Raw genomic sequence first — 27,473 nt, forward strand, 5'->3', positions numbered from 1 at the left:
ATTATAGAACTGGATGTCATCGCACAGAATCCCTATACCTAAAAAGAGATGTTCACTTATAAAATTATCCCATAGTGATTTCCTATTTACAGATTAGAACTCTCACTCTTATATTTACCATAGCCCCCAGGACACGTTTAAGAACCACTGACTTATTCTGTAAGCTGCGTGCGTAAGTGGATGGTATGACCATTCTCCACGTGAATGCCCCCTTGCATTTGTGCGCTATGCCACTTGCATGTGTCCTTACAGAGTAGTGCATAACAGGGGGGGGGGAATTATATAAATTGTGCTATTCCAGTGGTTACCAACCTTTTTCATGTAAAGGGTCGCAGTGTGAATATGAGAAAGCTCTGAGGGCCTCTGACAGATTTCAAGCTGACACTATTAATTTTGTAAACCGCCATGACCTGCTTGTTCAGACTGGGTGTTAAACATTAAAAGTAAATACTAACATTGATTCTACAGCACTTCAAGGATATATTTAAAAAACTCACTTTATTTTGGATTGTCAACAGTAGCAAATTCCATAAATGAGACACCTGAGTGACACACTTACTAAGAGATTGTTTGCAGTTGCTATATCAAGTGAGTGAGATTGAAATTAACTTATTTACAGAATTTGAACAGCATTTCAGCCAACTGTTTGAGGGCCGCAACAGAGGACTTCAGGGACCACATGTGGCCTTGGAGCCATGCATTGGAGACCACTATGCTGTTCCATAAAGGGGTCTCCAAATTAAGCACTCGGTGCTTAGAGACGATCCCAAAAGTTGGGCGCCAGAATTTCTGCCAGCTAAAACCTGGTATAAAGGCCAGTGCCCAACTCACGGCATTTGGGTGTGGAAATGGTGTGTTCTATAAAACATGTTTGCAACTTTTTAGAATGCTCCTGGCTATGCCCCCTTTTGAGTTGCGCACTAGTAGATTTAGGCACCTGGACATATTATATACATGCTACCGTGTTTCCTAGCAGGATTTTCGGGGTAGGTCTTAATATAAGCCTTACCCCAAAAATAAGCCCTAGTCCCAGCATTTGCCAGCAGTTTGCCTTCCCTTCCGCCCTCCCTCCCATCCCTTGTGCAGCAGAACCCTTTAGCGAGCACCACCCACCCCCTTCCGATCAGCCGAACCCCCATCCTTCCTTCCTTCCCTCCCATCCGAACCTCGCCGATCATGAGTGAGCCCTACATACCTCCCTAAGCAGCGTCGGGCTGGCAGCACTCTAAACAGGCTGCTTCGGCCTTGTCCACTTGTGAATTCACTCTGCCGTGTTACTGATGTGACGTCAGCAGTAACGCGGCAGAGTGAATTCACAGGCAGACAAGGCCAAAGCAGCCTGTTTAGAGTGCTGTCGGCCCGATGCTGCTTAGGGAAGTATGCAGGACTTGCTAGCAGTCGGCGGGGTTCAGGGGTGGGGGTGCTCGCTCAAGGTTCCTGCTGCAAGAGGGATGGGAGGGAGGGGAGGAAAGATGCTGCACATGTGGGGGAGAAAAAGGAAAGAGGAAGAATTGGGGTGAAGGAGAGGAAGGGAGAGATGATCATGTACATACCCCGAAAATAAAACCTAGTCCGTTTTTTGGGCCTGAAATTAATATGAGACACTGTCTTATTTTCGGGGAAACATGGTACGTAGTGTGGTCAGATTCACGCACAAATCCCAATTATTGCCAATTAACTGCAATAATTGATAACATCAATTAATTGCTAGTTAATGACCCATTAAACAATTCCTGTGCACATCTTCACTCCACAGTATCATTTTGGCATCCTGAGAGAGTCTATATATGGTAATTTCACAGGTGAGTGTATGCTTACCTGTGAAAGTGCCTGTATTTTACACCTTTGTATGCACGTGGCATCTAATGTGGGCACCCAATTATAGAATTGCCTTTTGTATTTCCTTAAGTTTTTATTGAAAGATTGTTTCTCTTTTCCTAATTTCACATCCAGTAAGTATCATTCTTTAAATTACCTGTACATCACGAATAGGGAGAGTAATTTTATAAAAGCTTATATAGACACATACATACAAGTTAAGATCCTTTCCCCAGCTCTTTCCAACGATTAATGAGAACCGCTTTCAAGAAGCGACTTCCCTTCCCCTTCTTACCTGCCTTTCATTTTTACTTTATCTGTGATGTAATTTTAAATCCTCCCCTTCCCCAATACCTTCTGTATCAATTTTGTCTATATTTTTGTCCTTGTCCTGTCCACATATTGCCCTATTATATTTTTATTTTATTTTTTTTAACTCTTAATTTTAGCATTGTAAACCGACCAGATACTTGTCGATGGTCGGTATGTCAAATTGTAAATAAACTTGGAAGGAGCGTAAGAGTAGACATACTGGGACAGACCGAAGGTCCCTCAAGCCTAAAATCCTCTTTCCAACAGTGGCCAATCCAGATAACGAGTACCTGGCAAGATCCCAAAAGAGCTATTTTACAAATGCAACATATTGAACCTACATGCCTTTTAAAAACTTTGTTGAGGCAGGAATAAATAAGTACAAGTCGATGCTTATGTGTGTATTTTAGAAGACAGATGCATGTGTAACGATCCAGCTTCCACTCCACCCATTCTGCCCAGGAACACCTTTGGATATATTGTATTACATAAAAGCAGGCACTGCATTTTCCAAGTGCATATTTTAAGGTGTATATATCCCAGAAGAATTTTATAAACATTTTATAAAAGTAGTTCCATAACTGCAAAACCTGCATGGGCTTGGCAGTAATTCTGAAGATGGGAGAATTTTTACTCAAAAATCACCTATGAAAATACCGTATTTTTCGCTCCATAAGACGCACCCTAGATTTAGAGGAGGAAAACAAGAAAATAAACCATTCTGAACCAAATTGTGCACCCAGCCTCCCTCACTCCCTGCCAGGCTCTGCACCCAACCCCACATTCCCTGCTAGGCTCTGCACCCAACCCCACACTCCCTGCCAGGTTCTGCACCATGTCCCCCCCTTCCCTGCCCTGTAACCTGCCACCCCCCTCACCTCTGGTGGTCTAGTGGTAGGTTGGGACAGGAGGGATCCGTCCCAGCCGACTAACAATCCTCCTCCCAATACCCTTTAATAACACCACCCGCCCACCAGCCCTTCCTTTTAAAAAAACCTCCGCCTACCGGCACTTCCTTTTAAAACACCCCCTGCCCCATAGTACCTTTTTAAACGCCCCCTGAAGCCTGGTGGTCCAGCGGTGTATGGGCCGGCAGGAGCGCGCTGTCTGCGCTGCTGCTTGGGCCCGCTCCGCTTTCTCAATGGCTGCAGTCAGTTCTTACGAGTCCCATGAGAACTGACGCAGCCATTCAGAAAGCGGGACAGGCCCAGACAACAGCGCAGACAGTGTGCTCCTGCCAGCCCATACACCGCTAGACCACAAGGTTTCAGGGGGGCGTTTAAAAAGGTACTGCGGGGCAGGGGTTGTTTTAAAAGGAAGGGCGGGAGAGGATATTTTAAAAAGAAGGGCTGGCGGGTGGGCCGTGTTATTACAGGGTAACAGGAGGGGAGGGGGTGGAAAAAGTGTGTCTTATGGACCGAAAAATATGGTAGTACCCATGCACACATGCACCTCTGTTTTGTGTGGTTCCTTTTTCACCTAAAAATATGTATTCTTTGAAAATACAAAAGTATATTTGTTTGTCCTATCGAAGTTCAAGCCACACACCAGCCGGGAATTGCTTTTTCTAATATGAATGTGTATTGGGCAAGTCATTTTTAAGACAGCTGATTTACCTTTCTAGTTATTTTGACAGAGGGGCTCTGCATCTCTAAATGCTTGCTATGCGGTGTAGTGCCCCCAGCTCAGTCTTGTCACTTCTACCCAATATTCCTGAGTATATGTAGCTCCCTGGCATCTGCTTTTTTCTTGTAGGCAGATAAATATTCGGTATTTTGATTGGTTGGGGCCTCATGGGTTTCACCTCCTCTCTTTTTACTTAATCCATCATGCAGTCCCTCCCCCAGAGGTTTTATTCAAAGGCAATCAAAATGCTGAATTGGACCCGATAAATTGCTTGAATCCATCCTGTGAAAAGGAATCTGTTTGTGGTTGTGCTGTGGGGGTGGAGGGCAGAATTAAAAAGGCTCAGAGTGGCCAAAATGATGGAACGCCTCTCATATGAGGAAAGACTAAAGAGGTTGAGGCTGTTTAGCTTGGAAAAGAGAGCTGAGGTGGGATATGATTGAAATCTGTAAAATCTTGAGTGATGTAGAAAGGGTAAGAGTGAATCAATTTTTCACCCTTTCAAAAAGTACAAAAACCAGGGGACACCCAAATTGCATGGGAATACTTTTAAAACAAATAGGAGGAAATATTTTTTCACTCAAAGAATAGTTAAAGCTCTGGAACTTGTTGCCAGAGGATGCAGTTACAGCAGTTAGCATAGCTGGATTTAAGAAAGGTTTGGTCAAGTTTCTGGAGGAAAAGTCCATAGTCTGCTATTGAGACAGACATAGGAGAGCCACTGCTTTCCCTGGGATTAATAGCATAGGATGTTGCTACTATTTGGGTTTCTGGCAGGTACTGGAATCTGGGTTAGATAGACCATTGGTCTGACCCAGTATGGTTGTTCTTACTTTCTTAAATAGTTCTAGGCATAGCAGTCCAATTAGTGCTGGGGCTGACAGCCCAGTGGAATTAATGGCTGCAGCTCAGCCGTCTGTTGAGAAAGTAGAGGGAGAGAATAAATGCTGGATTTATCTTTACGATTCTCTACTCAGTCTACTTCTTGTTCTTATGCAATCTAATTTAGTAAACATAAATGCAGAGAAGGTTCTTCATAGAGGCCTTTCCTTTGGTCAGCTCATTTCTATTTTTCCTGTTTCCTATGGCTCTATTTCATAGTTTTCCTAGTTCTTATTCTCCCCTGGCTTATTCTCACCATAGAACTCTCTCTCCCTTCCACTTGTTTACAATGTAGACTGACCAACTAAGCAGCAGAAAGGGGAACAAGTAAAAGCTTAAAACATCTGTCCATTTAAAAGGTTTGGGACTTGTATACTGCCTTTTTGTAGTTATACAACCACACTCAAAGCGGTTTACATACAGGTACTTCAAGCATTTTCCCCTATCTGTTCCGGTGGGCTCACAATCTATCTAATATACCTGGGGCAGTGGAGGATTAAGAAAAGGCCTCAAATCCAAACTAGCACAAGGTGGTAAAAATAAAATATATCTAGGAAATTTACAATTCTGTCCTTAGCCCAACATGTTTTGGCATCAGAGGTCCTTAATTCTGGAAATCTGGTTTTACATAATTTTATAATATGGTACAAGCACGAGAGCAGATATTCAGAAACAAGATAAAAGAGAGAATTAAGAAAAAAAATATGGCTATAGTTAATTCATTGGGGAAATCCTGAAAACCTGACTGGATTGTGGCCCTTGAGGACAAATGCTACTTCCAAGAATACTAGGTCGATATGGGTCATTAGCCATGACAGAACATTTCCACAATTTTTACCTTAAAACAGGGTTCAACAAATCCAGTCCTTGAGGTCCACAACCCAGCCTGGTTTTCCTCAGTGAATATGTATGAGATCTGTTTTCATGCAATTGAAACTGAATTCAACTACATCTCATACATATTCATTATGGAAATCCTGAAAACCAGGCAGGGTTGTGGACCTCAAGGACTAGATTTAAGGAACCCTACCTTAGAGGGCATCTTTATAACCATACAAATGTCTTGTCAGCTATGGATCAATCATCTGATGCACGGGGAGGGGCCTAAGGCACTGATTGGCTGAGGCACCTCGAGCTCCTCCATTGGGTGGGGCCTGTGGCGCCTCAGCCAATCAGGAACTTCCTTAGACTCCTCCCTAAGGAAGTCCCTGATTGGCTGAGGCACCACAGGCCCCTTCCAATGGAGGAGCCCGAGGTGCCTCATCCAATCATTGCCTTAGGCCCCTCCCTGTGCATCAGATGATGCATCGGGGCGTGGCCTAAGGCCAGTGTCGTGGCAGGAGCAGGAGGACTTTGGGCTTTCTCCTGCTCAAGAAGACGATCATGGGAGGCCTCAGGAGCAGGAGGGACTGGGCACCCCTCCTGCTTCCAACAATTCTAAAGGTATGGGGATGGGGTGGGCCGGGCAGGAGGGAGTTGGCTTCCCTCCTACCTTGTGTCAGTGGGGCATCGAGGGCGGCATCAGCGCGCGGGGCCTTTTTTAGGGTTTTGGGGAGGGAGGCGGCACTTCAGGTGTGGGCATTTTTTATTTTAACTGATCAGTTATTTTGCGTGTGTAATACATGCAAAATATCTGCCGATTAAAATAAAAAGCTCTCAGAAGCCTTGACAGCAGTGACAGGAGGCTCTTTAGCAATCCGTGCTGTGGGTGGGGGGGGGCATGTCAACGATTGTCCCCATTTGCATGCAGGCCTTTTGTGACTTCGTCAGCCTGCATGCAATCGGGATCGGATCGGAGACAGAATCGGGGTTTAGTGAATCCGGGCCATTGTCTGGTTAGTGCTGCTGAATTTTCCACTGGCCAGCACTTATGTAATTAACAGCACCTGTTAACCAGATCAGTGCCTTTGATTATACCTGATTTCTTATCTCTTTTCCCAAACCTTCTTCCTGCTTTCCACATTTTCATACATCGGTTGATAATAGAGGAGTAACCTGGTAGTTAGAGAAGTGACCTGAGAACCAGTGAAACCACTTAATCCTTCATTGCCTTGGGTGCAAACTTAGATTTAAGCCCTCTAGACAGGGAAATATATCTAATTTACCTGAATGTAATTAAATGCAAAAAAAAAGTAATCTGCTATGTCACCTCAGCCTGCAACCCTAAAATTGTGATGCCTCATTCTTCTCCTTGGCACACATCTGAAACTCTGTTGAAAGCATGTAATTTCTTTCTCTGTAATTTCTCCAAAATATGCCGTTCCTTTCTTAACCAAAAACCTCATCCATTCTCTCTCATCACCTCTCATTTTCAACCACTGTATCCTCCTCTTCCTGCTGCACAGGTCTTCTACTGTTATACCACCTTTCTGCTTCAGTCTTCAAAATATAGCTGTGCAGTTTTTTTTTATTTTTCATCATTATTACCATTGTAATAACTCCTCACATGATTCTGCAGTGGCTCCCTGTCCAGAGCTTCTGCATTTGGTTCAAATCTGCTCTCCCCTTCCAGTGCATTTACTCTGCAACTCCATGCTGTCTCTCTTGTTATTTACCCCTACACACCTCACAAATGTGTCTTTTATGCTTTGAAAAAACCCTAACTCTTCTCACTTAAACGTGTTTACTGTGATAGTTAAGTGATAATTAGAAATTATTTTTGTCTGTGACTTTCAGTAGGATTGTAAGTTCCAGAAACAGGGACAAAGGGTTAGATTCACTAACCTTCCGATCCGTGTCCGATCCATGGGCGATTGGAGGCAGGTCGACCAATTTACCAACCATCTTCATGCAAATGGGGGCGATTGGAGGCATGCCACCAACCGACTACATGGATCGCTAGAGCCCTGACAGTAGTGACAGGAGAAGCAGCCTCCTGTAACTGCTGTCAGGGCTTCTGCCGGCTTTTTAATTTTTTTTTTAAATTGGGCAGATATTTTGTGTGTTTTACACATGCAAAATATCAGCCCAATTTAAAAAAAAAAATTAAATTCCTCTTCCCTCTCCTCTGCTCCACTCCCTCCCCGAACCCCCCCCAAAATGTGCCCCGCCATCACCGCAGCCCTTTAAAATTATGGCAGGAGGGTTCCCACTCCCTCCTGCCATCGGTCCCACTCCTGACTGCCCCACCCACCCACCAACCAAAAAACAAATGGCAGGAGGGATGCCAACTCCCTCCTGCCATTCATCGGATGCCCCCTTCCCACTCCTGGTCCCCTCCCCACCCCCCTCACCGTACTGGAATGGGGCCTAAGGCCTCAGACTCGTCGCGGGAGGCATTGGAGCAGGAGGGATTGAGCACCCCTCCTGCTCTATTAAAGGTACGGGGAAGGGGGATGGAGATGGGACCGAGAACAGGGAGGGGGCATCCGATGGGTGGCAGGAGAGAGTTGGCATCCCTCCTGCCATTTGTTTTTTGGTGGGTGGGTGGGGAATCTGGAGGCATTGGAGCAGGAGGGATTGAACATACCTCCTGCTCTGTTAAAGGTATAAGGATGGGAGGTGGGAAGGGGACCGGGGAGGGGCATCTGGTGGGTGGCAGCATCATTGCGGGGGGTGGGGGACAGCATACGGGTTAAAGGTTTTTGCTGAATATATAAAAAAGGAAGAATTCCTTTTTTTATATATTCTGCAAAAGCGCATTGTCAACCTATGTTTTTAAAGGCAGGTTAAAACTGCGGGCTTGCACTGAGGAGGCAGGAGATCGGGGCTGAGAGCAGGGTTTTTGCACAAGCGACTGGTCCTCACCAGTCACTTGTTTTTGGATCAGACAGCCAGTCAGTGTGCCAGAAAAATGTTTAGTGAATCGTGACCCTTCCTACTTTGCATGCCGTTTCCCCTCATTTGCATGCACGGATCGGAATCGGATTGGAGGAGAGGTTAATGAATCGGGTCGGAGGAAAATCGGGTCGCAAAGGGGTCGCAAACCGATTGGTAGATGATCGGTTTGCTTAGTGAATCTAGCCCAAACTGTTATATAAATCTGTACAGGGCTGCAGACAGCTAGTAGTAGCATTATAAAAATAAGTAGTAGGAACAGAAAATTTTTCCAGTGCAAGCACTAGAAGGTGATTTACTTTTGATATATTGAATAATAAGATCACTATTCAGATCAACTAACAATCTGAGACTCCAAGATATTTCTCACATTGTGATGAAAGAGGCCCTAAATGTAGTGGTGTATTTTATTTAGGAAAAGCTCTAGGTAGGGCCTAGCAATGGGTTCCATCTTTCACTTTGACTGAAGTTGTTTTGTTTCTTTGGAGGGTTTCTTTGGGTTTCTTTGGAGGGGTAGTGGGAAGAAAAGCAGTATGCTACAGTACAAAAAAAAGATGCCAAGTTGGCCTCTTATTAGAAAAAATCAGTACCTCCTCAATATGAACTTTGGTAGTAATTGGGCCTGCTACTGATGAGTCATGTGAATTACCTCTACCTTTCAGTTTTGCTGCTTGATACTAATTTTTTTAAGAGAGATGCCATAATATAATGCACAGTCCAGATTAAACTCTCTGCCCGTTGCAGAATGATTGGGTCAAGGTTTCATGAAATGAGACTTGCAGGAGTGATTTGGTGCCATTAAAATGATTGTTGATGACCCTCATTTTTTTCTTCACTTCGTTTTTTGTGAACAATTGTACAACTGCAGATCCACAAGGCTTTCTTTCATATACACTGGTGATTTCTCAGCACATCTCTATACAGTGTACTCTTTGACCCCTGAGGCAGATGTATTGTACGCCAAAACACAGTGCCATGTTGGGTCGATATCTGTGTGGATCCATACAGTAAAGTTATGCTTTTATTGATCCTTTTGGCTTCTCTTCATTTGGAAAGACTGTTGTCCAATCCCACTTTTTTCCGCTACCATCCAAACCTGGACTGGATAATGGTTAAAATGTTAATTGTGCTCATGAATCCACAGTATATTCACTCATTCTCTGTATTTTGTATGATAGCAACAGAAGAGGCGAGTGAGATGTCTGATTTCCAACCTTCAGTACGTTTTTAGCACAAAGACGCCAAAACGGACGTACCTATTGTTTTTAAATCTTTGTGACTTCTTGTTCCCCGAAACTTGGATCCTAGTTGGGATTTAATGTGGATTCTCATACACAAGTACTTTCGAATTGTTCTTGATATTTCCGTGGACTTTTGCAGGATTATTATATGTATATAAAAAACGTAAGGTTGGAAATCGGACATCTCGCGTGCCTCTTTGTTGCTCTGGTATATTTTGAGCAAGATTTTTTTATTTCTTTCTGTTTGGTTTGTCTGCATTTTGTATGGCAAGAAGGCATGTCTCCTGCAATCAATACCATTTTGGCTGCATGGTTTTTAAGCTAAATAGATAGATTTATGCTGCATTTTGGTTCATGGTGACCTAGGAAACTAATATGCCGTAACAGTAAAGAAACTGAATAAATGTCTCTAGATTCTCCCTTTGCCTGCCCTCCTGAGGCTTCAGTGCATGCTCTAGTTCGGACAGTAAAATTTTTTAAAAAAATCTGAAGTCTGCAATTTGTGCACAGAAAGATTATTTTCATCTTGAAAGAATACATGTTGCAGTAGCCTGGAGTAAACACAACACAGACCGAATGGAAATCATGATATGGCCCAATTCCAAACCTTCAGTGTGGGAAGAAGGCCATTTTATTACCAGATTACAAACAATGAAACTTGGAACAATGTCGGGAAATACTTTTTCACAGAGAAGGTGGTGGAAGCCTGAGATGCTCTTCCTGAGGAGGCGGTAGAAACAAACATGGGTAGCAAAATTTGGGAAAAAAACATTGGCTAAACACTTAGGCTCCTTGAGGCAGGAAGATGGAAGTGAAACGCTGGGTTAACAAGTACAGATCAGCTGTTATACGCAAAGCTCTAAAACCATGAAGTAGGGTTACCCCCCTAGTGGTGTCTCGTATATGGTGCAGCAGTTACAACCCTAAAAGGCAATGACGCTATTTTGACAGGTTGGGGGGGGAGTGTCTGAGTGTTGGGCAACATGTCAGAATTTGTATGGTGGGCAAATTGGATGGGCAATCTGATCTTTATCTGCTATATTATCTGTCACTTATGTACTTCCTACATAAGGGGAAATTCCTGGGAGGTGAGCAGTAGCCTCCTTTTTATACTGCTTATATTTGCAGCCTGGTGACTTGGCTTGCCCTTATTGACCCACTCAGGGTATGCACTCTGGTTTAATTGGTTCCACAGTAGAAATGCATCTTCTCTGATTGCCTCCCTGTTCATATTTAAATCCTGGAGCTAATTTGTTAGTGGAGTGCTGTGCTCCTGCTGATTTTCAGTATCTGTCCTTGCCTGCCTTCTGCATACAGATTTGCTGTGCAGCCCTGACCTTAGCCTGTTTTGGTGATAGCAGCCCTGTTCAACAAGAATGCCCTGTTGGGTCTGACCATGAAGTTTCTGCACCCTGGTCCACCTCCTGCCTCTTTCCTCCTGGTAACCAAGTCTGTTCTGCCTCTGCAAGAAACACCTCGGGCTTGTGCTCCAAGTCCTAGCAGCATCCTAGCACTTGAGGGCTCAATCCTAAAGAAAAGGGGGCATTAATGAGTGAAGCAAAGTCCCTGGTATTCCTCTTTCAGTGTTTGACCTGACCATGATGTTGTTTGAAAACAAACGAAATGTGCAAGGAGAGTTATATTAATTCCCACCCTCTTTTCAGTTCCATTCAAGTCCTCTGTAATGTTTACCTCTAAATATGGCAAACTTACATTTTAAAAAAACCCTCAACTTAACCCCCCCCCCCCCCAAAAACAACGTCTAATTGGGTCAGATGCTGCTGCTCTTAGGGTGTCAGCTGGAATAGTAATTGTGCTGGCTGGCAACAGTATAAAAAGTGGCCAGAAAATTCTAAAATATATTTTAAAAGACATTTGTTAGTAATTTTCGTACCAGGTGCCTGCTGATATATCAGGATATGTACGCCTTCTCATCCTAGTTTCCTACAAACATATTAATTGATACTGGAAAGCATTCTTTTTCCAGATGCCTTTGCTACTCTTTGGGTTTTGGCTAAACACTAGTAACCTGGATTAGCCACCGTCTGAACAGGAAACTGGACTTGATGGGACCATTGGTTTGACCCAGTAAGGCTATTCTTATGTTCTCACAGCAGTAAGTCCAGGTGGCCTACACAGGAGCAGGAAGTAGACTGGGGTTCTGTGCCGACTAGGGGAAAAGGAGCATTTTGGGAACACGTGTAGACAGCTGGTGGCACACATGCAGTGTTGTGAATTTCAAATGAGTACAGCTGTGACTAGAAGGGATTCTTTGTGCTGTGCTCAGAGTGAATAAGGCCCATTTGGGCAGACTGAGGAACACTTGTTTATATATGAGGCTGTACTGTGCTGCTTTTGTTTCACCCGTGTGTTGCTAATTATATATTCTGTGAGTGCCAGGCTTCTCTGGAGCTGTCTGCATGGCAGCTGTTAGTAAAAGACAGTCACGTTTCTGGAACCTGCACAGAATTGAGTGGCCCGTGCGTGCCTGTTTCAGAAGAGGTCTGGTATTATGTGGAAATGGTCTCAGGTATAAACTTAGATTGTAAACTTACCAGGGAGAGGGAAATATCTATTATACCTAAATAAAACTCACCTTAAGCTACAAATGAAAAGGTGTGTGCTAAAATCCCACAGTTGCCTAAAATATTTTGTTGCTTGCATTGTGCCTCTTCCCTATAGCCAAGGAATTGCACCTCAGGGACCACCAGTTCTATAGAGTGTCAGCACTCACCCCCCAACATAGCGCCCAGGGCAGACCATCCCCCCTTCCTTACTACGCCACTGGTTACAACTGAGGCTGCTGGTCACGTGTACAATCAGGAAAGGAGGAAACATTATATTAGGGGTCAGCAGGGAGCAAACAAGATATGGCCTTTTTGCTGGATTTTGTTAACATTAAATTAACTGCATAAATGACATTTAAAGACAATTATGTGGCTACAGATGTAGTTCAGACTATTTGTACATTCAATTCAATATTTCTTAATTTCTACATATTTCAACTGTGATTTGATAGAGGTAAGACTATTTTTAAGCAGTTTCTGAAGATAGCAACCCCGTATAATTTGATAAACTCCTCATGCTACATGACCCTCTCAGAGCATTAAAATCTGCTACCAGCAGAAATCACTAAAGATAAAGCCTTAGAAAAGCCCACATGCTTCTTCAAAATCATTGGTACATTTGTGTAAAAGTACCTAGTTTTACTTTCTTTTATTTGAACCAAAGTTTGGCTTTCATGTCTCTTTTTCCACTAGAGCTTATCTCATTCCCTTTGTAATAAAGGGACACATGCAGAAAATATCCCCCATGGTTAACGCAAGTGTAATACAGTTTTAGCATAGAGATGCTGAAAGGGTGTCAGCATGGATGTTAAACATAGTAAATGACGGCAGATAAAGACCTGAACGGTTCATCCAGTCTGCCCATTAGTTATTCTCATTAAAAATACATGATTAAATTAACGTGCCTCTTCTTTGATATTTCTGGGCCATAGACTAAAGTCCACCTGGTATTGTCCTGGGTTCCAACTGCTGAAGTTGCCACATGGAAACTTACCACAGACTGCTTTAAAATGCATTTAAATATATGTTAATGCAGCCATTAGCTACCTGCAGCCATACAGGGAAAAAAGTTTTGCCTGCATGCTATGCATGGGAAACTTTGTTCCAGGTCCATAACAGTAAAGGGTTGGTTGTACATAAGAATAGCCTTACTCGTTCAGATCAATGGTCCATCTAGCCCAATAGCCCGTCCTCACGGTGGCCAATCCAGCTCACTAGTACCTGGCAAACCCCCCAAAAAAGAGTGAATTTCTAATGGTAGGCAACCTCTCTCTCACTCCAACCTGACCACCCTGCCCCAAGTCTAGCGACCTCTTTATCTCCAATCTAATATAACCTCCAACAGTATAAGAAAAATTACCTGGTAGTCTAATGGGCCTCTCTACCCATCCAATCTGACCCCCAGCCCCTAACCTCAATATCTATGCAAAAGTCCCTGGTGGTCTAGTGTTCTCCTGCCTTCCTCCCTCTGCTCTGTCCCATGTTTTTAAAGGAAAAAATGCCCTGATGTTTAGCTGCACCCCCAACCGACCCCCCCCAGACCTGTACCTCAAAAAAGGCAGCATGATATAATCAATGAGCATAAAAATTACAAGTGCCTGACCTCCCCCACCTCCACCCCAACCATATGCTCTGTCTCCAATTTAAAAAAAAAATGCTGGTGTCTAGTGACACCCACCCAAAACCCATACCTGAAAAGAAGTAAGAGCGATGCCCACTCTTTCTTGCCTCCAGCCCCTCCATCTACAAAATGCACCAGTTTGCCATATAAGGGAGCAATTTCCTTAAATGATAGACTGGCCCTGCTGCACCACCATTTTGAAGATGCTGAGGCAGGAGTGAGTGGGCATCGCATTTGCTTCTTTAGAGGTATGGGTCTGAGGTATACCAGGGATTTGTATTTAAATTGGAGATAGAGTATTTGGTCGGAGTGGAGGGTAGTGCTGGCACTTGTAATTTGTATGCTCATGGATTATATCATGCTGCAGGGTTCATTTTTTCTGCAGTAGAATGCAGGCTCTTCTGCAAAGCTTTATGCAAAGGATCTTGCCAGGTACTTCTGACCTGGATTGGAAACAGGATACAGAGACATGATGGACGTTCAGTTTGTCCCAGTATGGCAACATTTATGTTCTTAAGTTCTTATGAGGCTTTATGCATTGCTTAGCTTGGCTTCTGCATACAGGTTTTTTTTCTGCTCCCATGTCTGTTCTATGCTCAAAAGAGTTCTGTTCATGAGAAAACTGTTCACAAAGACGTGTGTAGATGACAGTCCACAGCTCATTCAAATCCCATGGTAATGAAGGTATTAGCAGTTATGGGCTAGATTCTTAAAACTTCAAGGTAAAAACCGATGGGCCGCTGTTGCAGCCGTTATTGTAGCTATTTCAAAAAAGTGAGTCATGCTCCAAAAAACACACATGCAAATGAGGTTGGCAGAGAGTAGCGAAGGTTCACTAAATTTGCATGTGCCCATCACTGGTGATAGTGATAGGCACATGTGCAGAATAAACACACACACAAAATATCCAAATTGAAAATTGACAGGAAAGATGCCCACTCCCTCCTGCTGCCGAAGTCAAGCAACACCCCCCCCCCCCAAGGCAGCGGGAGAGATGCCCATTCTCTCCTGCTGCCAAGCAATGCTCCCCCCCCGCCACCCACTCTCTGCCAAGCAATGCCCCCCTTCCAACACCCATCCGGAGTGGGAGAGATGCCCACTCCCTCCTGCCACCAAGCAGCACTCCCCCCCTGGCAGTGGGAGAGATGCCCACTCCCTCCCACCACTATGCAACCCCCTGTCTGGAGGGATGCCTGGTGCATCCAGGGAGAGGTCTAAGGTCTGATTGGTCCAGATTGCTTAAGGCCCCCTCAGGGGTCCTTAAGCAATCTGGGCCAATCAGAGCCTTAGGCCCTTCCCCGGTGCATCCCAGGATGCCTAATGACTACTACTACTGCTACCACCATTTATCATTTCTATAGCGCTAAAAGGCATATGCAGCACTGTACATTTAACATACAATAGATAGTCCCTGCTTAGAAGAGCTAACAATCTAATTAGACTGACAGGACATCTCAGGGTTGGGGAGATGATGGTAGAGGAAATGATACAGTAGGTACAGGTATCTGACAGCAGTGAGTGGGAGTTAAGAGTTGAAAGCAGTTTCAAAAAGTGGGCTTTTAGCTTGGATTTGAATGCTGCTAGGGATGGAGTATGACATATTGATTCAGGCAGCCTGCAAGAAAGAAGGGAGAGAGTCTGGAGTTGGCAGTGGAAGAGAAGGGTACAGATAAGATGGGCTTGCCCGATGAACGGAGTTCATGGGAAGGAGCATAGGGTGAGATAAGTGAAGAGAGATATTGGGGGGCTTCAGAGTGAATGCACTTGTAAGTAGGTGCCATTTATAGAATCATTGTGTGCCTGGTGCCTGTCCCTACCAGCATCATATCAGTATAATTTGATGTCAATAAAATTTTAGGTCAATTTAATTTGACATAGAAGCACAGATAATAATTTTGGCCATTAGAAGTTTTGGAAAATAAAATTTAAAAAATTAAAAATATTTCATGAGCTTACTCTAATTTTAAACTGCTACTTCAGTGGCAAGAACAGGTAAGCTTCTACGGCTGGATAATACATTCCATTACCCTACAGACAGATTGGTGAAAATGTTTCACTTGTAAATTCTGGTAGTTTGTAAGAAAAAAGAAAGCTCCCCCCCTCTCTCTGTTCTAATGAACACTTCCAGTTTGAGAGCAGTGAGTATAGGGAAAGGTGATAGTTTATAAGGGAAATGCCTCTGCCTATTGCTTGAATGATTCACTATGTCCTTTATTTGAAATTGTACATCAGTAGACAAACAAAACAATTGTACTACCTGTACTTTTCAGTGTGCAAATAATATGTAATATGGTATTGATTTTGAGCAGCTATTGCTGCTAATGTAGTGCAGAGAGAAACCACCAAAGCTTGAGTCTTGATTTGGGCAAAGTTCTCCAGGCTCAGCTAGTCTGCAGGTTTAAAGTTGTTGAGAAAAATAGTCTGCCTGAGCTCCAGTTTCACCCTCACTCGCGCCCCTCTGCAGCCAAGGTTCAGGTTATGCTATGAATTATTGGCATTCCTGAAATGCAATGTCTGCAGTCACTCTGACCAGAGTACATACAATTGCTGCTGGTTGAGCAGAAAGTTGTAGCTGGCAAATTTCAAGCTCTACAGTACAGTGCCTTTTCGAGTTGCACACACAATGAAAAGAAATGCGTCTGAAATGAAGCTTGAGACATTTTGAGAAACGTATCCACGTAGTCAGTATCTGAAGCACCAATCTGGTCTTGTTCAGTAAACCCAGACATCTGATGTCACTTTTTGTGAACCCATAACCTTTAGTCTGCTTTCATGATTTATGAAAAAGGCATTCCAATGTGCTTGGATGTGCTGTTTCAGATGAGCTTATGTTTTCAAGCTTTTCCTTTTCTCATTTCCTTTTTTCTGTCAGAGATCATGGGGAACTAAACCACAATGCAAAACAAAGCAACCTTCATAGGCACACTTCACCTCTCTCATGTCACCCCTTTTCTTAAGTTTATCAACTACAGCGTACTTAATCAATAATATTGATAGGAGAGTGAATCAATAGTTTGTCCTACACTGAAGATAATCCTTTTAGATCACCCCTTAATACTCTCACTAAGAACTAGTAGTGCAGTAAGGCCCTCAGAGATGCCACCAATATACTCAAAATTTTCATAGTATTTGGCTTTATGCATCAAGTCCTCTTCGAGTCCTTTGTTAAACTGCTCTTATAATTAGTTAAATAATCCACTTGGTTGATGTATGGGCAAAAAGTTGCACTAAGGGATAATAGCCTTGAAGAAACCCCCCCAGGGTGAAACATGTTGGCTGGTTAGTCCCTGTGAACTTGACCACGAATATTAAGCTAAGTAGTTGAACATCTTACAAAACATCTTAAAAACAACAAGGTTTATTTAACTTATTATAAGAGCAATTTAACAAAGGACCCGATGAGGACTTGATGCATAAAGCCAAATACTATGAAAATTTTGAGTGTATTTGTGGCATCTCTGAGGGCCTTACTGCACTACTGGTTCTTAGTGAGAGTATTAAGGGGTGATCTAAAAGGATTATCTTCAAAGTAGGACCCCTTTTCTTAAGAGCATGCATTGGCTGTCAATGAATGATTGGATTAGATTTAAGCTACTTGTTTTAGTCCATCAGAGTATATACAAGGAACCCTCTCAATATTTGAAAGATTGTCTCTTTTGGTGTAGACCACAACGGGCTCTTTGATCATTCAGAGGACTCATGTTTGTTAGATGGGCCATTTGGCCTTTATCTGCCATCATGTTTCTATGTTTCTAAGATGATTTATTCAATTGCAGGTCTGGCAGAATGGAATAAATTGTCAGTAACTCTTACTTAGGAAGCAGAAGAATTGGATTGCATTTAAAAGATTACTGAGAGAGCATTTCTTGCTGCAGGTTTGATACTGCAATGACTGTAGATTGCTCTGTTTTGTGGTGTTATTTTTAGTGGTCTTTTTTACTGTTATTTTTGTGCTCCGCTTTGGATAAAAGCAGAATAAAAATTGAAAGAAATGAAATGTCTGAAAGTGAGAGGAAGCAAGGTGCACAGTGTGCAGAAATGAAGCGGTCATTGAAAAGAATCAAAGCACTGGACATCTAAAACATTATTAGTGTACTGCACCTTGTCTCTTGGTGTGGCTATTCAAGCTTTGCTTGGTCTTTTAAAGGAACAACTTTTTGCTTTTTATTTACTGCTTTGTGGCTGCTAAATGTGCAACTCTGAAATTGCAAATTGATTGCCTTGAGGATAAGTTGTTGAGTGGTGTAAAGTGGTCCTCAAAGGGCTCAGAGTTGGATTTTAGGATATCCCTAATGACTATACATGATGGCAAAGATTTGCATATATTGGAGGCAGCGGGTAAATAAATCTTTTTTCATGGATATCTTGAAAGCTTGACAAGCTGTGTACTGCCAGGATGCCCAAACTTCCTGCTTGAATCCCATAACAAGGTTCAACTTTTGGAGATATCAAATAGGGAAACTAACACATTTCTCAGCCCAGAATACGTAAATAGAATTTTTTTTAAAATACTCATTTCAGGTGCCCTGAAAAAAAATCCTGGTTGAAAACTTCAAGGACAGCTTGGCAACCCTAATATGTATTTGATAGCCCATAAAAGCACTTGAGTTAATATCTCTCAAGAGACACAGTTGTGCTTAAGCATTGAAGCCTTTGCCCTGACCTGAATTTGATGTTTCCAGATCTGAGCTCAAGGTGATTTACAGTCAAGTACAATAGATTAGTCCCTGCCTCATGGGCTTTCAATCCTAAGGGCTAGGTTAGCATTCCTAGAAAATAATCCCCATGGACAGTAAATGGGACCTGTGTTAAACAGTTATAGCCTTGTTATCAGTAACAAATGCCTTTACCATTCAATTATCATTTGTTACTGATAATACGATTATAGATGAATATCATTTCTGTGTGGCTATAACTATTGAAGATATTCAGCTTGGGTGGAAATCCACCTATGTTAAACAGCCATAGCATGAGTTAATGCATACTCGTATTAATAAATCTAACCCTAAGTTTGTGCCTGAGGCTGTGGAGATTAAGGATCTTGTTCAACATCACAGGGAGAAGTAGGATTTGAATCCTGTCTCTCAGCTCACTGCTTTAATTACTTGGCTTTTCCTCTAGTCCTGGCCTGCCTTTTTTTAATTGTTTTAGTTATTTATTCAGTTTATTTATTAATTGGGATTTACTAACTGCCTTTATGAAGGGATTCATCCAAGGTGGTGTACAGCTGGTGCAGGTTAACCTAAAACTTACAATTTTGATAACAGCATAACCAAATATAACCATAAATACAATCTATGGTCTTACTTAAAAACACTTTGCCACTCACTCAAGACCTATGCAGGTAACAATAAACACATGAAATAATTAAATATATAAATAAATCAAACACATGCACAACATAATATTATTTATTATAATCTGCTGTTAAAAGCCTCAAAAATACCTTTTATGAAAAGTGCACAAATCCAACTTTCTTATGGATTCAGATAAAGCATTCCATCCTTCAGGGGCCATGTGATGGCAATGCCATGTTCACTGTGGCTTATAAAAAGTCAGCTCCACCACCAATAAAAACGTAAAAGCCAACACATAACATTTTCCAAAAGTTAGCATTATTGTTTCAAATTTGACATACCATTAAATCAGTAACCACTGTAGTGAATAAATTGAAGAAACGTTCACAAATACCAATTCCATGAACTAACTAGGTAGCGGAGTTTATAATCATTAACAATGCCCTGATTCCAGATGAAGGAAATGATGTAACACAGCAAATAACTACTGATAGACACAAATGGTTCATCCAATCTGCCCAACGAGGTAGCCAGAGCCACGCCCACTATCTGCACAGGCTCCAGTCACTCATGCTTAAACACTAGTTGTCAAGTCTCCACCAAGCCAACTATATACGCAGGCAAATATGATGGGGATTATATGTGGTTATAACCAAAAGTATTGTTGACAGCAGTGGCAAAGTAAGGGTCAGCGGTGCCTGAGGCGGTGGTGCTCCTCCCCTGCCGTCTTCCCCATCCCTCTCACATGTACACCCCCTTCCTTTTCCCCTTTTTAACTTCTTTGGCATGAGCAGCTCCTGAAACAACAGCGGCAGCCAGTCCTGACAGCGCCTCTTCCTTCCCACCTTACTTGCCTGCCACTCTCCAGAAGCATCAGAACCAACCACAAATCTCCCTCCCTCCAGCCCCCAAAGCAGCAAAGGCAGTCCTGACAACCTCCCCTCCCTCCCTCCTGATGCTGCAGAGGAAAGGCCCTGCTGGGGCTAGCCAAAAGCAGCCTGTTTATAGCACTGCCTCTGCTCACCAGCTGCTGCTACTGCTTCAGGTAAATGAGGGAGGGAGGGAGGGGAGGTTGTCAGGACTGCCTTTGCTGCTTTGGGGGCTGGAGGGAGGGAGATTTGTGGTTGGTTCTGATGCTCCTGGAGAGTGGCAGGCAAGTAAGGTGGGCTAGACCTATGCTGAGGGAGGGAAGGCATATCCGGCGGGGGGGAATGGACCAAGAGTGTGGGAGGGGGGTGGAGGAAGGGACATGGATGCTGGACCTTCAGGGCGAAGGGCATAGGAGGGGGAGACTTGAGGAACCCCACTAACTACTCTTCTCCATTATTCATAATTTTACCCTCTGTTTTCTATCTTTTAACCTGTTCTTAATCTACAGTAGGACATGACTAATTTCCTTAGTTATCCATGAGATACTTTGCCAAAAGCCTTTTGAAAATCCAGATACACATTATGTGGCACACATTAACTGGCTAACATAGAAACATAGAATATGACGGCAGAAAAGGGCCATCGGCCCAACAAGTCTGCCCACTCGAAGAACCCTCCCCCTAAGCACTTCCTCGAAGTGAACCCACATGTTTATCCCATTTTTTCTTAAAATCAAGCATGTTGCTGGCCTCAACTACCTGAAGTGGAAGATCATTTCAATGATCAACCACTCTTTCAGTGAAGAAATACTTCCTAATGTCACCATGAAATCTCCCACCCTTGATTTTTAACGGATGCCCTCTTGTTGCCTTAGGTCCTGTAAGGAAAAAGATATCTTCTTCCATCTCAATACGGCCAGTAACATATTTGAACGTCTCTATCATGTTTCCCCTCTCTCCTTGAGAAAGTATAGCTGCAACTTACCTAGACGGTCTTCATATGGGAGATCCTTGAGTCCTGAGACCATCCTAGTGGCCATTCGCTGAACCGACTCCATTCTCAGCACATCCTTTTGATAATGTGGCCTCCAAAATTGAACACAATATTCCAGATGAGGTCTCACCATGGACCTGTACAGTGGCATTATAACTTCAGGCTTTCAGCTGACAAAACTTCTTCGGATGCAACCCAGTATTTGTCTAGCCTTGGATGAAGCTTTCTCCACCTGATTGGCAGTCTTCATATCTTCACTAATGATTACTCCTAGGTCCCGTTCTGCCACAGTTCTTGTTAAGATCTCGCCATTCGGGGTGTAAGTCCTGCATGGGTTTCCACTGCCAAGGTGCATAACCTTACACTTTTTGGCATTAAAACTCAGTTGCCTGTATCCATGTGTTTGTTCACCTCTTCAAAGGGATATAAATAAAAATTAAACAGCATCAATGATAATGGTAATCCTTATGGTACTCCTCAAGACACAGGTTACCACACTGATAATGTGCTATTCAAACTTTTTGCAGTATATCCCACTCCATAGAGTTGCAACAAAACAGAAAGCACAACAGTGTCAAATGTCATAGTGATATCAAATAAACTTGGACTATAGATTTAATTGATGGTAACAAAAATGTCTATATAAAGAGTGGCCTTTTTAGCCAGTTTTATTTTTTTAGGTTTATGAGATTACTCTGTGTGTGCATGACTGTGTGTACACACATCCTTTTAATAAGTTTGGTGATTTGATATTCTATCCATGACAAAATCTCAGGACATATTGAGAGGTCCAAATCCAAGTGGATCTTAAGGATATTTTGCGGGATCCAAGAACACATGCGTACATGCCATGGAAAGTAGACTCCATTCATTCTGGGTAGAATATCTTATGGTGGTTTTATGGCATTGAAATATTTTGCATGAATAGTCTAGGTGTTGTGTTGAGAACCACAATTACTTAAATCCTGCCACACATCACCTTGAATGAACGTCCTGAATAAGTCAGTTTAAATCATAATAGAATCTATCTACAGTTTGTCTGTTCTCCAGTTTCTGTGTTAGCCCAATTTTTTTATATAAAGGGTGGGTTTTTATGGATATTTTTCATGTAAAAAAAATATCCAATCTTTTATTTGTGGCTACAGGTCTAGTATTAGATATGCTGATCCCCGCTAGCAAGCTGTTCCTTTTTCACCTTTGGCCAAACTTGGGGTCCTATGTGGCATGGGGAATCCAGGACGGTTGCCCTAGTTCTACCTCTTCAATACTGCCTTACTGTACATGTCCACATAGCTAATAACTGCTTTTGAGGAGCAGAAGTGTTACATTTCACACCTGAGCCAAGCAGGATTAAAATCAGCAGTGCATTAATGAGAAAAGAACTTCTTTTGTCCCATCCGGGGGAGATGTAGTAATAATAATAATAATAATAACAACTTTAATTTTGTATACTGCAATACCACAAGCAGTTCAGAGCGGTTTACAAAGGAAGAGACTGTATACAGACAGCGATGTTACAGAAGAAGATTTTCAAATTACATTAGCATGCCAAGAGTAGTCAAGATTTATCTGGAAGCATTTCAAAGATACAACAAGGCAGGAAAGGAGTCGGAGAAATTTATCAAAGAGATAGGTTTTAATTGATTTCCTGAAGGTTTGGTAGGAGGGTGCATATGAAATGAAGGTGGTTAGACATTTATTCCATTTGCCTGTAGTACTATCAACAATAATAATAAAAAAAATTCTTAGATATTGTCACTACAAGTAGCTCTGAAATCTAGAACAGGATGAGAAGACAACAACGGTGGTGGTATCACACTAAAGTAAAGAGGAAGCAGCAAAATCCTTTCTGGGCCCAGCTGAGAGAAGAGTTTGGGTCACCCATTCCATTGCTACTGTTTGTTTATAATTGATCAAAAACATAAGAGAGTCATCATATTCTGGACTTTCAGCTTAGTTTGGCATTTATGTGGCAGTCTAATCTGATGTACAAAGGTCAGTTTAATTGGCTGAATCCAATTTTTAAAGAGATGTTGAAAGCACCATGCGAAGTTTGACTGTAGCATTAATATTCTGGAATTTTAGTGCTGTGTAGAATGTAATTTGTTGGAAAGTGGCAAAGACTAGAACATTATGAGCTCACAGAGATGCAGAGTACAGTGGTGTTCACTGCCATCTGGAACTTACTGTCTGGGGGAAATAGAGATTGATTTATGCAGAACTGAAGTGACAGTGCAAACAAAGAGGAAAAGTCCAGCATAGGTATTTCCAGATATTATCCTCAAGTTGCAGAGCTATCCATGTATTTAAACTTTATTTTACCACTGTAAATGGTGCCAGATCTATCAGTAAAATTGTTCATTTCTTCCCCTATTTATTAACAGCAATTTGGAACGACCTACCTTCTCGAATAAGGTCGTCTATCCTTTCAAGTTGTTTGGGTTTTTTTTTGAATCCTGAAAACTACTCTATTTCAATGTTTTCTAGCAGATAAGTTTCCATGAGCTCAATTCTGTCTATTAACTACAACTACTTTAATCGAGTCGAGCCTTGTTTCTCAGGGATGATTCGGTATATAAGTCCAAGATTTAGTTTAGTTTATTAAGTTGCTTGAATTAGGAATTTTGCAGGCTTGATGCCAATTTGTATGTACACACAGCTAAAGGTCTGCCAACAGTCACATCAAAGTAATTTTTTCTTTTTTTTTTTTTTATTTGCACACATTCATCCAGTTTTTTCTTCTTGGATATACATAACATTAACACTAGGTTTAACTGTCCTTTTAAGAACACAAAACCAATGTTCCCCTGCCCCCTCTATATCATAATGTATAATCAAACCTTTATACTGGTTCCCTCCTCACCAACCCAAACCTTAACAGCTCTAAATGGTACAAACACAAATAAATTTTTCATTTCTTCTGAATCTGAAACACTATCCATTCCCTCTTTAAGACACATTAACACTATGCACACTATCTTCTCTGTTACGGCCCCTACCATCTGGAACTCAACACCAAATTATATAAGAGAAAATTTCATCACTTGATAAATTTAAAAGTAACTTGAAGGCCTTTCTTTTTAAAGACACATTTGGAGTATAACAGTCCTTCTAAGGACGGCAATGGAAACTTGTTCCTTGCCATTTTTTAATCATTTTAACCTATTTTACAAAGTACCAGACTATTTATTTTTTTTGTTCCCCTCCCTTTTGTTTTGATCCTTCTCCTTCTCTTTCTCATTATACAAATGTATTTCTGCCCTTTTCCATTTTATATCGGTATGTTAATGTTTGTCTGTGCGTTTTGATTGTTTATATTATTAATTGTAATTGTTTTTAACTCATGCCCTTTTTATTTTTTGTTTTTATATTATGTAAAACCGCTTTGAATTTTCATAAGGTGGTATATCAAATTTTTAAATAAACCTGAAACCTGACTCCTCCCACATTGTTATACCACCTGTAGTTCTGCTGGGCTCTCCTTAGACCTATCTCACAAAAAAAGAAAAAGTACTCCCTACAAGTACACACGTCCATTTGCACTCCCAAATCTATTTGATCAGACTTGCTACCCCTTTCCAGCAGTTTTGCTCAGTGGAACACAGCCTCCAAATATGCTTAAATGTTCCAATTTGCTAACATTCCCCCCAACAGAGGCCTGATTCTACTTTACATACGTGCTGAAGATGCTCTGGTGTAACGTGAAAGGTAATGTTTTTCTTTTGTTTAGCTAAAGACTAGTTTCATTTGCTGCTGATTACTTCAGTGGGAAATTAAATGTGTAGGTTCTTAAGGAAATTTAAACAGCAATGATTTTATTGTTCATTGAAAGCTTCTATACTGCTACTAATGACTGGGGAGTCAATTCATGGTTTACATGAGCTTCTGTAATGGTGTTACAATACATGAGATTTTATAGCAATGTACCTCATGCAGTAACACAATAGATGACCCTCATGGTCCATCCAATCAGCCCAAAAAGGTGATCATAGCCCCACCCACCACTCCATGTAGGCCCAAGTCACTGATTTTTAAATTCTGGTTGTGAAGTTACCACCATGTCAACCATATAGGCAGCCAAACATGATGGGGATGATAAGTTTAATACTGTCAGCAGTACACCACGTATCAGTCAACATGTCTTCCCCTCCCTCCTAGGCTGCTCAGTCCCCCCCACTCACAGTATGTGATAACAAAATGATTGACCTGTGATGCTCAATCTGTTTATTTACCGCTAAGACCTGACACAGACGTGTTTTGGCTGTAAGGCCTGCCTCAGGGGTCTTGTTTCCAATGAAGTGCAACTTATCGCATATGTCTCTTATCTAAAAAAAAAAAATCAACCAATCGATGGTAATTAAGACACTCTTAGAAGCTTGATCGCTATACTGGCAACAATCTCACGCATCCACTCAAAGTGAAAGTAGATGCGTGAGATTGTTGCCAGTATAGTGGGAGAGGATCGCTGGAGCAGCTTTTGAAGGAGATAATGAAATGGACTGCTACAGATAGATGATCTTCAGATAAGTTACATTCTATTCAAGCTCTATTTTTTGAAAGCATTTTTTGCCAATATTACATTTCTGTGCATAGGACACTTTTGTGTATTGTCCTCAACTGTAGTTATTAACTTATTGTTTTGTGCAGCAGAATGCGAATTATCATCCGAATATTAAGGAAAAGTTTGAAAAGGACAAGTCCATTTGAAAGTATGAGAGACTGATGAAATATATACGTATGGAGTTTTTTTCAGACCAGGGATGATACAGACGGCTTAGGGTACAGTGTTGTCCAGGCTGTCTGTGTATGAGGTCTGGTTTTCTCCACCTTTTTGTGTTTATAATTTCATGTCAGTTTTGTTTCCTTTTTGAATGGATAATTGAGATTACCTGCAAAGCTGATTAGCAGTGTGTTTTTTCCTGTTGTGCTTAAAAAGTATTAACCGACATTACTCCTGAGTCTTCCTCCCCACAACCTCCAGTCATGCCCTCTAGTTCTACTCTGAAAGATGTTTGCTTGAATACTTTCAAGTACTTAAAAAGGTCTGTCTCATATTGCCTCTCTCTTCATTTTTTTTCCAGTGTATACATTCAAGTCTTCCAGTCTCTTCTCATTTGTCTTAGGGCACAAATCCTGTACTATTTTTTGTCACCTTCCTCTGAACCACTTCAAGTCTTTTTACATCCTTGTAAAGAATACCAGTAGAGAAAGCTGTGCCGAAATTGAAGATACGGCCTCCAAAACTGGACACAGTACTGCAAGTGGGGCCTCATCAATGACTTTTACAGAGGGGATCAACACCTCCTTTCTTCTGCTGGTTATGCCTCTCTCCAGGCAACCTAGCATTCTTCGGGCAATAGCCACCCACCTTGTCACACTGTTTCACCACCTTGAGATCTTCAGACACCATCACCCCACGGTGTCTCCCCTGATCCATACATGTCAGTCTCTCACTCCCTAGTACATACTGCTCTCTTAGATTTCTGCATCCCAAGTGCTTCACTTTGGTACTTTATCGCATTAAATCTCAACTGCGAAACAGGAGTGGTCAGGAGGGTGAGGAATGACCTAGTGATAGAGCTGCTGCATATGCACCTAGAGATTGTCGGATTGAATCCCAGTGCTGCTCCTTGGTACCGCAAATCTTGGTGTCATTCACAAAGAGGCAAATTTTTCCTTTCAGCCCTTCAGCAATATAAATACTAGCAAATAGGTATAAACCAATTGCAGAGAGGAGTCTTTGTATGCCCCTTTTCTCTGACTTCCTCTTACTACTGCTGCATAGTGCTTACCTCCAGCTTAGATGGGATTCAGACATTATCCCTGTTTACTGATTGCACTGGCCTGGGAAAGCTGAGCCAACTGCAGGCCAAATGCAGGAACCTCAGTAAGCTTCACATTAACACCTTCCTAACCATCAAGCCTATTAAGCATATATATATATATATATGGGTGTGAGTGGGCGTGTATCTATATACTGTACATCCCCACCCATAATTGAAGGCTTTTGTTTTGTGTTTAGCCTGGCAGTTTCCTCTTGCTCTTTGCGGTACAGTCAGAACCAATCTCTTTACTTGAGTCCCGATCCTTCACTCATAATTAGATAGTGTTTTTATTCATTCTGTGCCTTCTCCTCTAAATGTATCCCAGCCATCACAGTGACAGATATTGGCTAGAAACTAGAAGCTATGGCAGCTTCTAGAACTCAGTGGTTGTGCACCAAGTTTGACTACTTAGGTGTCATCAATGTTGAATGACCAAGACTCCCTTCACAGACAGTGAATGCAGAAGAGCTGACCAGGGAACAGAATCCAAGTCTCCTGCATTACAAGACACACTTGACTGGAATAAACTTGAAATGTGAATAATTAATAACTGTTAGGCTTATGTTGTTTTTTTCTGCTAACAGTGCACAGAGGGAATATGTTGTAAGCATGTATATTTGGATACAGTATACAACTGCATATAA

The 27,473-nt window shown here is 42.0% G+C and overlaps 1 protein-coding gene across 10 annotated transcripts in view; it reads left to right on the top strand.

Moving 5' to 3' along the window:
* The window catches only part of KANK1 (KN motif and ankyrin repeat domains 1), a 384,339-nt gene that overhangs the window by 299,959 nt on the left and 56,907 nt on the right, over positions 1-27,473 (top strand). Inside the window, exon 1 of one of the 10 annotated variants that reach the window (XM_033925158.1) lies at positions 6,057-6,081. The exons of the other annotated variants lie outside the window; for them this stretch is intronic. The gene's annotated coding sequence lies outside the window, so the exon portion shown is untranslated. Of the gene's footprint in view, positions 1-6,056; positions 6,082-27,473 lie in introns of those variants that run through there. 10 annotated transcript variants of the gene reach the window in all.

This window comes from Geotrypetes seraphini, chromosome 1 (assembly GCF_902459505.1).
Source record: "Geotrypetes seraphini chromosome 1, aGeoSer1.1, whole genome shotgun sequence".
Taxonomy (NCBI): domain Eukaryota; kingdom Metazoa; phylum Chordata; class Amphibia; order Gymnophiona; family Dermophiidae; genus Geotrypetes; species Geotrypetes seraphini.